The sequence below is a fragment of the Penaeus monodon genome, chromosome 9 (assembly GCF_015228065.2).
Source record: "Penaeus monodon isolate SGIC_2016 chromosome 9, NSTDA_Pmon_1, whole genome shotgun sequence".
Lineage (NCBI taxonomy): Eukaryota > Metazoa > Arthropoda > Malacostraca > Decapoda > Penaeidae > Penaeus > Penaeus monodon.
The window spans coordinates 44,400,777-44,410,776 of record NC_051394.1 but is presented as its reverse complement, the minus strand read 5'-3'; positions in this window follow the sequence as shown (position 1 = coordinate 44,410,776).

Here is a 10,000-nt window from a genome sequence, read left to right as displayed (position 1 = left end):
TCAAGGTCTTGTTAAGTTGAGAATACAATATTTAGAGGCAGAACTTCGTAACAAATTAAATTGCATTCCTCATTCATTTCTCTATTTTGCTTTCACTACCTTTCAGAAACTTCTCTTGCTTCCCTTTCGCTAGCCATAACTCTCTATATTAGGTCCATAGTATACCTAACGAAGCATAGTTTTTTAAACAGTAAAATTCACTTACTTTTTGTTCAACATGCGAGAAACCTGAACCCTGTCAGACGCGCCACGTAAATTTTGACGCATTTTCATGTATTCTTTGGGGAAACGACGATTTAAGAACAAGTATGTAGTTTAATTGCTCGGTTTGAATTTCATCTCAAAACCTCATGGTACATGTTTTGAGGATATAAACTTAGTCGTTTCTATTTATTTATTTTTTATTGGTTGTCATAATTAGTATCATTATCTTTAACATACTCATTTTATATGTTAAACTTCCCTGTTGTTACCCCTTACACACACACACACACACACACACACACACACACACACACACACACACACACACACACACACACACACACACACACACACACGTGTGCGTGTGCGCGTGCCCGTACACACACACACACACACACACACACACGTGTGCGTGTGCGCGTGCCCGTGCGCGTGCGTGTGCGCGCGCGCGCGCGGTGGTGTGTGTGTGTGTGTGTGTGTGTGTGTGTGTGTGTGTGTGTCTGTGTGTGTGTGCCTGTGCCTGTGCATGTGCGTGTGCGTGTGCGTGTGCGTGTGCGTGTGCGTGTGTGTGTGTGTGTGTGTGTGTGTGTGTGTGTGTGTGTGTGTGTGTGTGTGTATGTGTGTTTGTCCATATACTTGAAAGGTTGGTAATTATTGTGGTATGCATATTGATTATTATCACCAGCCTGTGAATTATCACATACCTGTCATCGCCAATCTGTCACCCTTTAGTCAATTAGTATCACCTTGGAAAATGCATTTTGGCCCCAATAATGATGTATGATGATAATGATAATGATGATCATGAAATTAATAACAGCAACAATGATGATGCTGATAACAACAATCATAATAACAATAGCAATAAGGATAAGGATTATGGTTACAATGATAATGATAATAATGTTATGTTAAATTCCTTGGGATCCAATGAAGCTGTTAATCATCCGAATTGACAAAAATTGTCCTAATTACAATCCTAATAATGACAAACAAACAAAGATAATAGATATGTTGGCAATAAAACAGAGAACAACGAATAATCAACACCAGAATCATGAAACAAAGAACAGAACGAGACACAACACATACCCAATGAGAGAAAGAGGCACAAACAACCCTTTCCAACGAAGATCAGATCACTTATCGGGTAATCGCCCAAATAGCCTATTACTCTTAATCCAAAGCTATTAATATAATCCTCTACGAATCACGTCGAGGATGTATCTACGAGGATATACCAGAGGATCGCCTATACTCCGGTGGGCAGGTAAAGGATAATGCTAATTTTATGTAATGAGGCGGATGGAATGCTAAGGGGTTGTTTGTTGTTATTGTTTTTTCAAGTTTTTCGTTGTTTTATTACGTTTTCGTTTCGTCTTTCTTAAGGGAAGAATTTATAAATCATCATCATTATCATAGTCTTTTTCGTTACTCAATAATGGTAGCTAAAAGGCAGAAAACTTTTTTTTTTTTCATATCACTGTTACTATTATTATTACTGCTGCTGCCAATGCTAAAAATAATAACAATAACAATAATAATAAATCACAATATTGATGTCGTTATTGTTGTTCCGTTGCTATAATCATTATTATAACAATTGTAATAAATGAATGATGCATCATATATATAGACAGCATGAAACAGTAACCTGTTTCGTTCCAGCATTCATAGGGAAGCGTTAGGTACACCTTAGTCATTTACCGAGAGAAGAATAACAGGTGCAAAGTGCATTATATATATATATATATATATATATATATATATTATATATATATAGACACACACACACACACACACACACACACACACACACACACACACACACACACACACACACACACACACACACACATATATATATATATATATATATATATATATATATATATATATATATATATATTATATATATACATATATATATATATATATATATATATATATATATAATAATAATAATAATAATAATAATAATAATAATAATAAAACGGTATATAACTTTCAAAAATAAAATGAGAAAAACATTACCAACGGAGCCTACGTGTGAACACTTCACACTTGGCATCGTGAGGATCGATCTCACGTCCGTTGGCCTCCGAGTCAGGGACGGTACCACTGAGCTACAGAGATGGTTATGATAATGTGAACAACATATATGTGAGTGTTTTATTCTCCTACTTTGTCTACTTTCTGTTTTTAAGATGTTTTTGAGTCTCTATCTCTCTCTCTCTCTCTCCCCTCTCTCTCTCTCTCTCTCTCTCTCTCTCTCTCTCTCTCTCTCTCTCTCTCTCTCTCTCTCTCTCTCTCTCTCTCTCTCTTTATCTTTTTCTTTATTTCTTTCTCTCTCTCTCATCCCCCCTCTCTCTCTCCTTCTCTCCCCTCCTCTCTCTCTCTCTCTCTCCTTCACTTCCACCCTCTCTCTCTCTCTCCTTCTCTTCCCCCTCTCTCTCCTCTACCCCCTCTCTCTCCATCTTTCTATCGATTTCTCTCTCTTTATCTCTCTCTATATATATACATCAATCTCCCTATACAGCTCATATCTCTCTCTCTCTCTCTCTCTCTCTCTCTCTCTCTCTCTCTCTCTCTCTCTCTCTCTCTCTCTCTCTCTCTCTCTCTCTCTCTCTCTCTCTCTCTCTCCATCTATCTTTGAGAACAACGGTGAAATTTCCCTTTCATATGGCTAAGTTGCTAATATATCATTCATTTTTTTTTCTTCCTTTCTTCTTTTTAAAATTAAGTTTAAGTTGCATAAACGACGGTATGTGCTAAGTGAACGAATGTTCTCTGACGACGGAGATAACGTCCCCTTCTTGAAATAGGAATTTTCTCTTGATTATTTAGGGAATAAATATAACCGCTAATCGGGTAACTCACACACTTGCATATATAGATCGTATTCTTAGTGTTCACGTACGTATATTTAGAGGTGGCCATGACGATACCAATTGAGTAGTAGCAATAATTGCGAGATTACCTTCATCTCGACAATTTTAACACAGTATGATGAACCGGGTAATGTAAGTGCTTCTGAAACAAAATATCGAAACCGATAAACATGAATTCATCAATTTCTGTGTGAAGGTAAATGCCATATAGATTTCAGAAAAGAGAAAATGAATCGGTAGAAAAGATGGATCGAAAGGTGGAAGGAATCTCGAGAGAGACAATTTGATGATCTGAAATGTTTTCACGCTGAGGGCGAAAATCATAATGAGTCATTCCTGTTTTGTTCTACATAAAGACATTTTGTTCTATTTGCAAAATGAATCATGTTAGTATAACCAGCAGTTATCCTAGGCCATTCCATAACTTTTTTTTTTTTTACTTTTCTGAATTAATTCATAATTTGTGACATGAAATTCGAACACCTGATTTTACTCGGTTTTCTCTTTTTGGTTACTGCTAGAAATAATAAACACCAGTACGAAAATGTTTAGAAAACTAGAACACATCATTAAAAATGTCGCGAGTTTGTGATTGTCTGTCATAAGATGTTGAAATACAAACAGATTATTGTAATAAACAAAATATACTAGACATGTTAATGTAATCATAAAACGGTGAATGAAAACAATCTTCCTACTTGAGTCCTACTTTATTCAGTCGGAAAAAAGTTTCTTCTGTCATTTCCTGCATGTTATATCTATTTTGTTTTGTTTGTTTTCTATTTTCCTTCGGCTCTCGTGTCTACTTTTCCTTACTTAATTTTCTCCATTTTACAATTCCTTTCTATTACAATGAGTAAATATAAACAACAATGAAATAAAGCGGAAAAAAACTCATAATCATGTCATTCTCCGCATTCTCGTTTCCGAGCAAATAATTATAAGAAAAAAAAAAAATAACGCCTAGAGAATGCATTATATGTAAATCTCAAAAGTAAAATGAGAAAACTATTACCAACGGAGCCGTATGTGTGAACACTTCACACTTGGCATCGTGAGGATCGATCTCACGTCCGTTGGCCTCCGAGTCATGGACGATACCACTGAGCCACAGAGATGGTTACTTAATAGGTCAAGATCACGTATATTTGAATGTTTTGTTTCTATCTTTTAGGTGCTTTTGAATTTGAAAATTTCCGTTTATATGCCTCCTTGCTTTCGAAAGAAGACTATTATTATTGTTGTAATGTATTAGGGAAAAAAAAAGTCAGCAAGCACACACACACACACACACACACACACACACACACACACACACACACACACACACACACACACACACACACACACACACACACACACACACACACACACACACACGCACACGTGCACACGTGCACACGCACACGTGCACACACACACACACACACACACACACACACCTATTCATTTCTTTCTCTCTCATGAATAAATATTGGGCGGCAATGTCTGTTAACCGGAATTTTCCCGGTAGAAATGATAATATATCCGGTAATCAGCTGACTTCTAGCGTCTCGGTACAAAAAGCGTTTAGAAAACTATGTAAGGAAATCATGAAATCAAACATATCTTTCAAAGAATCGCGAACTGGTGATTGGACATTTAAAATACAAATAGATAATTGTAATAAATATTATATATCAGATTAATTCAAGTAATCTTAAATCAATGAATGAAATCAAAACAAGACTAAATTCTCTCTTCGTGATTCCTACTTCCTCTTCCTTTCCGTTCATATGCTATTTTTGTTTTCCTTTGTTTCGTGTTTTCTATATCTCTTCAGCTTTCGTGTCTACATATCCTTACTAATCTTCCTTCAATTTTACAATTCCTTTTTATTACAATAATGATAATAATTATTGTTATTACTATTATTATTATTAATATTATTATTATTATTATTATTATTATCATTATTATTATTATTATTATTATTATTATTATTATTATTATTATTATTATTATTATTATTATTATTATTATTATTATTATTATAAAAATAATAATAATAATATAATATAATAATAATAATAATAATAATAATAATAATTATAATAATAATAATAATAATAATAATAAAAATAACAAATATAATAATAATAATAATATAATAATAATAATAATAATAATAATAATAATAATAATAATAATAATAATAATAATAATAATAATAATAATAATAATAATAATAACAATAATAATAATAATAATAATAATAAACAATGTCACGAATCAGACAAAAAACATAAGTTCCGAGCCGATAATTATAAGAAAAAAGTCCAACTTTTATAGAAAGCATTATGTATGATTTCGAAAAATAAAATAGTATGTAAATGTTTAAAAAATTTACCAACGGAGCCTACGTGTGAACACTTCACACTTGGCATCGTGAGGATCGATCTCACGTCCGTTGGCCTCCGAGTCAGGGACGATACCACTGAGCAACGAAGATGGTTACTTAAAAAACAAAAACACACATATTTGAATGTTTTGTTTCTATCTTTATCGTGTATGAGAATTTATAAGTGTTACTGCATTCGAGCCAGCAAAGTTCTGGCTACCAATTACTTTTTATTCGTATTCTTAGATAGTGCAAAGTACTTGTGTGCATGTGTGTTTTGAGGTGAGCATAACGATGCCAAAGTATCAATATTTGCAAGTTTACCTTCGTCTCCAAAATATTAACACAAAACAATGAGGTATCGAGTATTGTGAGTACTCTTGAAACAAATTACTTCCACTTTCTTCCGATTTTATTAGGGTAGAAGGTTGAACCGGAAGAGAGAAGTTTTGAGAACATAAATTCATCTTTTTTTTTTGTCAGAACATATATACCGCATTAATTTCAGAAGAGAGAAAATTAATCGGGAACCAAGATGAGAGAATCTCGAGAGAAAATATTTGTTGAAGATCTAAATTGTTTTTTACTCTGAGAATGAAAATAATCAATTTCTATTTTGTTCTACTGAAACAATTCGACATATTTTGCTGCATTCGCAAATTTAATTATAAAAGTATTATATTAGAAGTAAACAGTAGTTATCCTAGGCCATTCCTTTTTTTCAGATCTTTTTTCACACTACCGTTTCCTTTACTGAGTGAAATCATGTATGATGTTAAATTTTAGCTTTGAACCCCTGATTTTACTGTTCTCTCCTTCTGGTTGTAAGGAAATTATGAGAACACATCTCTTAAAGGGTCAAGAACTGGTTATTGGATATCATAATCTATTTAAAATACAAATTGATTATTGTAATGAAAAATATATATCAGATTAATTCAGGTAATCTGAAATCAGTGAATGGTATCAAAACAAAACTAAATTTTCTCTACATGATTCCTACTTCCTCTTCTTTTCCTTTCATATGCTATTTTTCTTTTGTTTTCACGTTTTCTCTTTCCCTTTAGCTTTCATATCTACATATCCTTACTAATTTCCCCTCAGTTTTACAGTTCATTTGTATTACACCAATAATAATAATAATAATAATAATAATAATAATAATAATAATAATAATAATAATAATAATAATAATAATAATAATAATAATAATAATAATGATAATAATAATAATAATAATAATAATAATAATGATAATAATAAATAATAATAATAATAATAATAAAACAATGACAAATTAGAAAAAAATATATATAACCATAAGATAAAAGAAAATTCCAACTCATAGAATCCCTTAGATAGATAGATAGATAAAGAAAAAGCAATAGAAAGATAGATAGATGGGTAGGCAGATAGATAGATAAATAGATAGAGAGATAGATGAATAGACATATATTAAACGGTATGTGCATTTTAAAAATGAAATGAGAAACGTATTACCAACGGAGCCTACGTGTGAACACTTCACACTTGGCATCGTGAGGATCGATCTCACGTCCGTTGGCCTCCGAGTCAGGGACGATACCACTACGGAGATGGTTACGGAAAAGACAAAAACACTTATATTTGACTGCTTTAGTGCATTCGAGAGAGGATTATTTTATTGCTATATAAAAAGGTCATCAAGTTATGAGTTACCTTTCCCTCCCTCTCACTCCCCTTTCTCTCTCTCTCTCTCACTTCCCTTTCTCTTTCTCGCTTCCCTTTCTCCCTTTCTCTCTCTCTCTCTCTCTCTCTCTCTCTCTCTCTCTCTCTCTCTCTCTCTCTCTCTCTCTCTCTTCCCTTTCTCTCTCTCACATCATTTTCCCTCTCTCTCTCTCTCTCTTTGACTCACTTCCCCTTCTCTCTCTTTCTCTCTCTCTCTCTCGTGTGAACGGTAAAATTTCTCTTTCATATTGCAAAATTGCAAATATTTGATTATTTTTTTCTTCTTTTTAAAAAGCAAGATGCACAAATGAAGGTATGTGTTACATTCAGCTAACGGAAATAACGCCCATTGAGTAGAAGTAAACAGCAGTTATCCTAGCCCATCTCGTGACTTGTTTTATACCATCGTTCTAGATAAATTAGGTAAACGTAAATCAGTGAATTAAAACAGTCTAAATGATCGCTTCCTACTTTATTCAACAAAAAAATAATAATAATAATAAAAAAAAAAAAAAAAAAATCTCAGCCATTGCGTGCATATTTTGGTTTTCTTTCTTGTTTCTATTTTCCTTCAGCCTTCGTGTCTTCATTTCTTTACTTATTTTCCTCCAGTTTTACAATTCATGTCTATTATAATCAATAAATATAAACAACAGTGAAATGATAAAAAAAAAACTCTCATAATCATGTCATTTTCCGTATCGTCATTTCCAGCCGATAATTATAAGAAAAAATCTAAGAGAATGGATTTTAGTGAAAAATATCTGAGTGTGTTTGTATCCTACTTTCTATAAGGTCTTTACAATCGGAAGAAAGTCAGTTTATATATCTTACTGCATTTGACAGAGGACTAATTTTAATGTTAGTGTATCAGTAAAATAATGAAAAAGGTCAGCAAATTATGAGTTAACCGACCTCCATCTGTCTTTCTATCAGTCATTCTGTTTATTTTATTCTCTCTCGTCTGTCTCTCTTTATCTACCTATATCTATATTGTTTCTATATGTGTGTGTGTGTGTGTGTGCGTGTGTGTGTGTGTGTGTGTGTGTGTGTATGTGTGTGTGTGTGTGTGTGTGTGTGTGTGTGTGTGTGTGTGTGTGTGTGTGTGTGTGTGTGTGTGTGTGTGTGTGTGTGTGTGTGTGTGTGTGTGTGTGTGTGTGTGCGCGCGCGCGCGTATGTAAGTATTCATCCCCCTATCCATCTATTCATCTCATCTCTCCTCTCTCATGAATATTGGTAAAATTTTTCTTTCATTCTGCTAAATTGCAACTATTTCATTCATAATGTTTTTCTTCTTCCTCTTCTTTGTTTAAAATAAGGACGAACGACAGTACGTGTTAAGTACTCTTACTCGACTATAGCAGTTCATGAGTGTTCTCTGATAAGGCAGAGAACTACCCCCTTCTCAGGAATCATTGTGAATCATTAGGGCGGCAGCGGCGTCAACCAGTTACGCAGGGAATAAATATAACCACTAATCAGTTTATAGCTGCCAGGTTGCTCTTTTAGATCATACACTTGAATTTATAGATCGTGTGTGTGTTTAGAGGAGTGCACAACGAGACCAAAGTAATAATATTTCTGAGATTAAATCCGAAATATTAAAACATAATATGTTGTACTAGGTACTGTGAGTGCTTCTGAGACTAATTATAATTAGTCTCAGAAGCACTCACAGTACCTAGTACAACATATGTTTTAATATTTTTCCACTACATGTGTGACCGATGATTACACGTTTGATAATCATCAAACGTGTAATCATCGGTCACACGTGTAGTGGAAAAATCCGCAGCATTATAAGGCCGAAGGACTATGGACTTTAAAATTTTATATGGGAATTGTGACATGGAAGGTCTTATTAGTTTCCTAAGGAAGACTAATATTTTAAACAATTATTGATTATCTATGCAATAATTTTCTATTATTTTATATATTAAAGCATAATATTTATGCATTGACTTTTTCATGATATTTATTGTCATTTACTTTTACTTTTAAGACATTAATTCTTGACAGATTTTTTAATGTTTTACATTTTATATTTCCACATTGCAATCGCCACTAATGACCGTAGTGCGAAAATTCTTAGAAAACTAGCTGGGTAAGGAAATATTGTAGAGCACGTCATTCCAGGGTCACGGGGCAGGTGATTGGTTGTCTTAAGATATTTATAACATATACCAAGTTGATTAAAATAATCATAAATCAGTCAGTGAAAAAAAGCTCTACGTCATTCCTGTTTCATTCAATGGGAAAAAAATATTGTTGCTTCCTTTTCCATTAGATTTTCTTTCTTTCTTTCTTTCTCTTCTCTGTTCCTTTAGTTTTCCTCTCAATGTTTCCTTCCTTTCGTCTAATTTTACAATTCCTTTTTATTACATAAAAGAGAGAAAGAGAGAGAGAGTGGGGGTGGGGGAATCAGAATAAAATCATAACCATGTCATCAGTTCTGAATCAATAAAAGAAAAAAAGAAAAATCATGGTAATGCATTTTATGTGAAATTGAAAAATAAAATATAAACTTCCAAAGTAAAATAAAAAAAAAATGTTACCAACGGAGCCTACGTGTGAACACTTCACACTTGGCATCGTGAGGATCGATCTCACGTCCGTTGGCCTCCGAGTCAGGGACGATCCCACTGAGCTACAGAGATGGTTACGTATATTTGAATGTTATATTTCTCTCTTTCTCTCTCTCTCTCTCTCTCTCTCTCTCTCTCTCTCTCTCTCTCTCTCTCTCTCTCTCTCTCTCTCTCTCTCTCTCTCTCTCTCTTCTTCTCTCTTCTTCTCTCTCTCTCTCTCCTCTCTCCTCTCT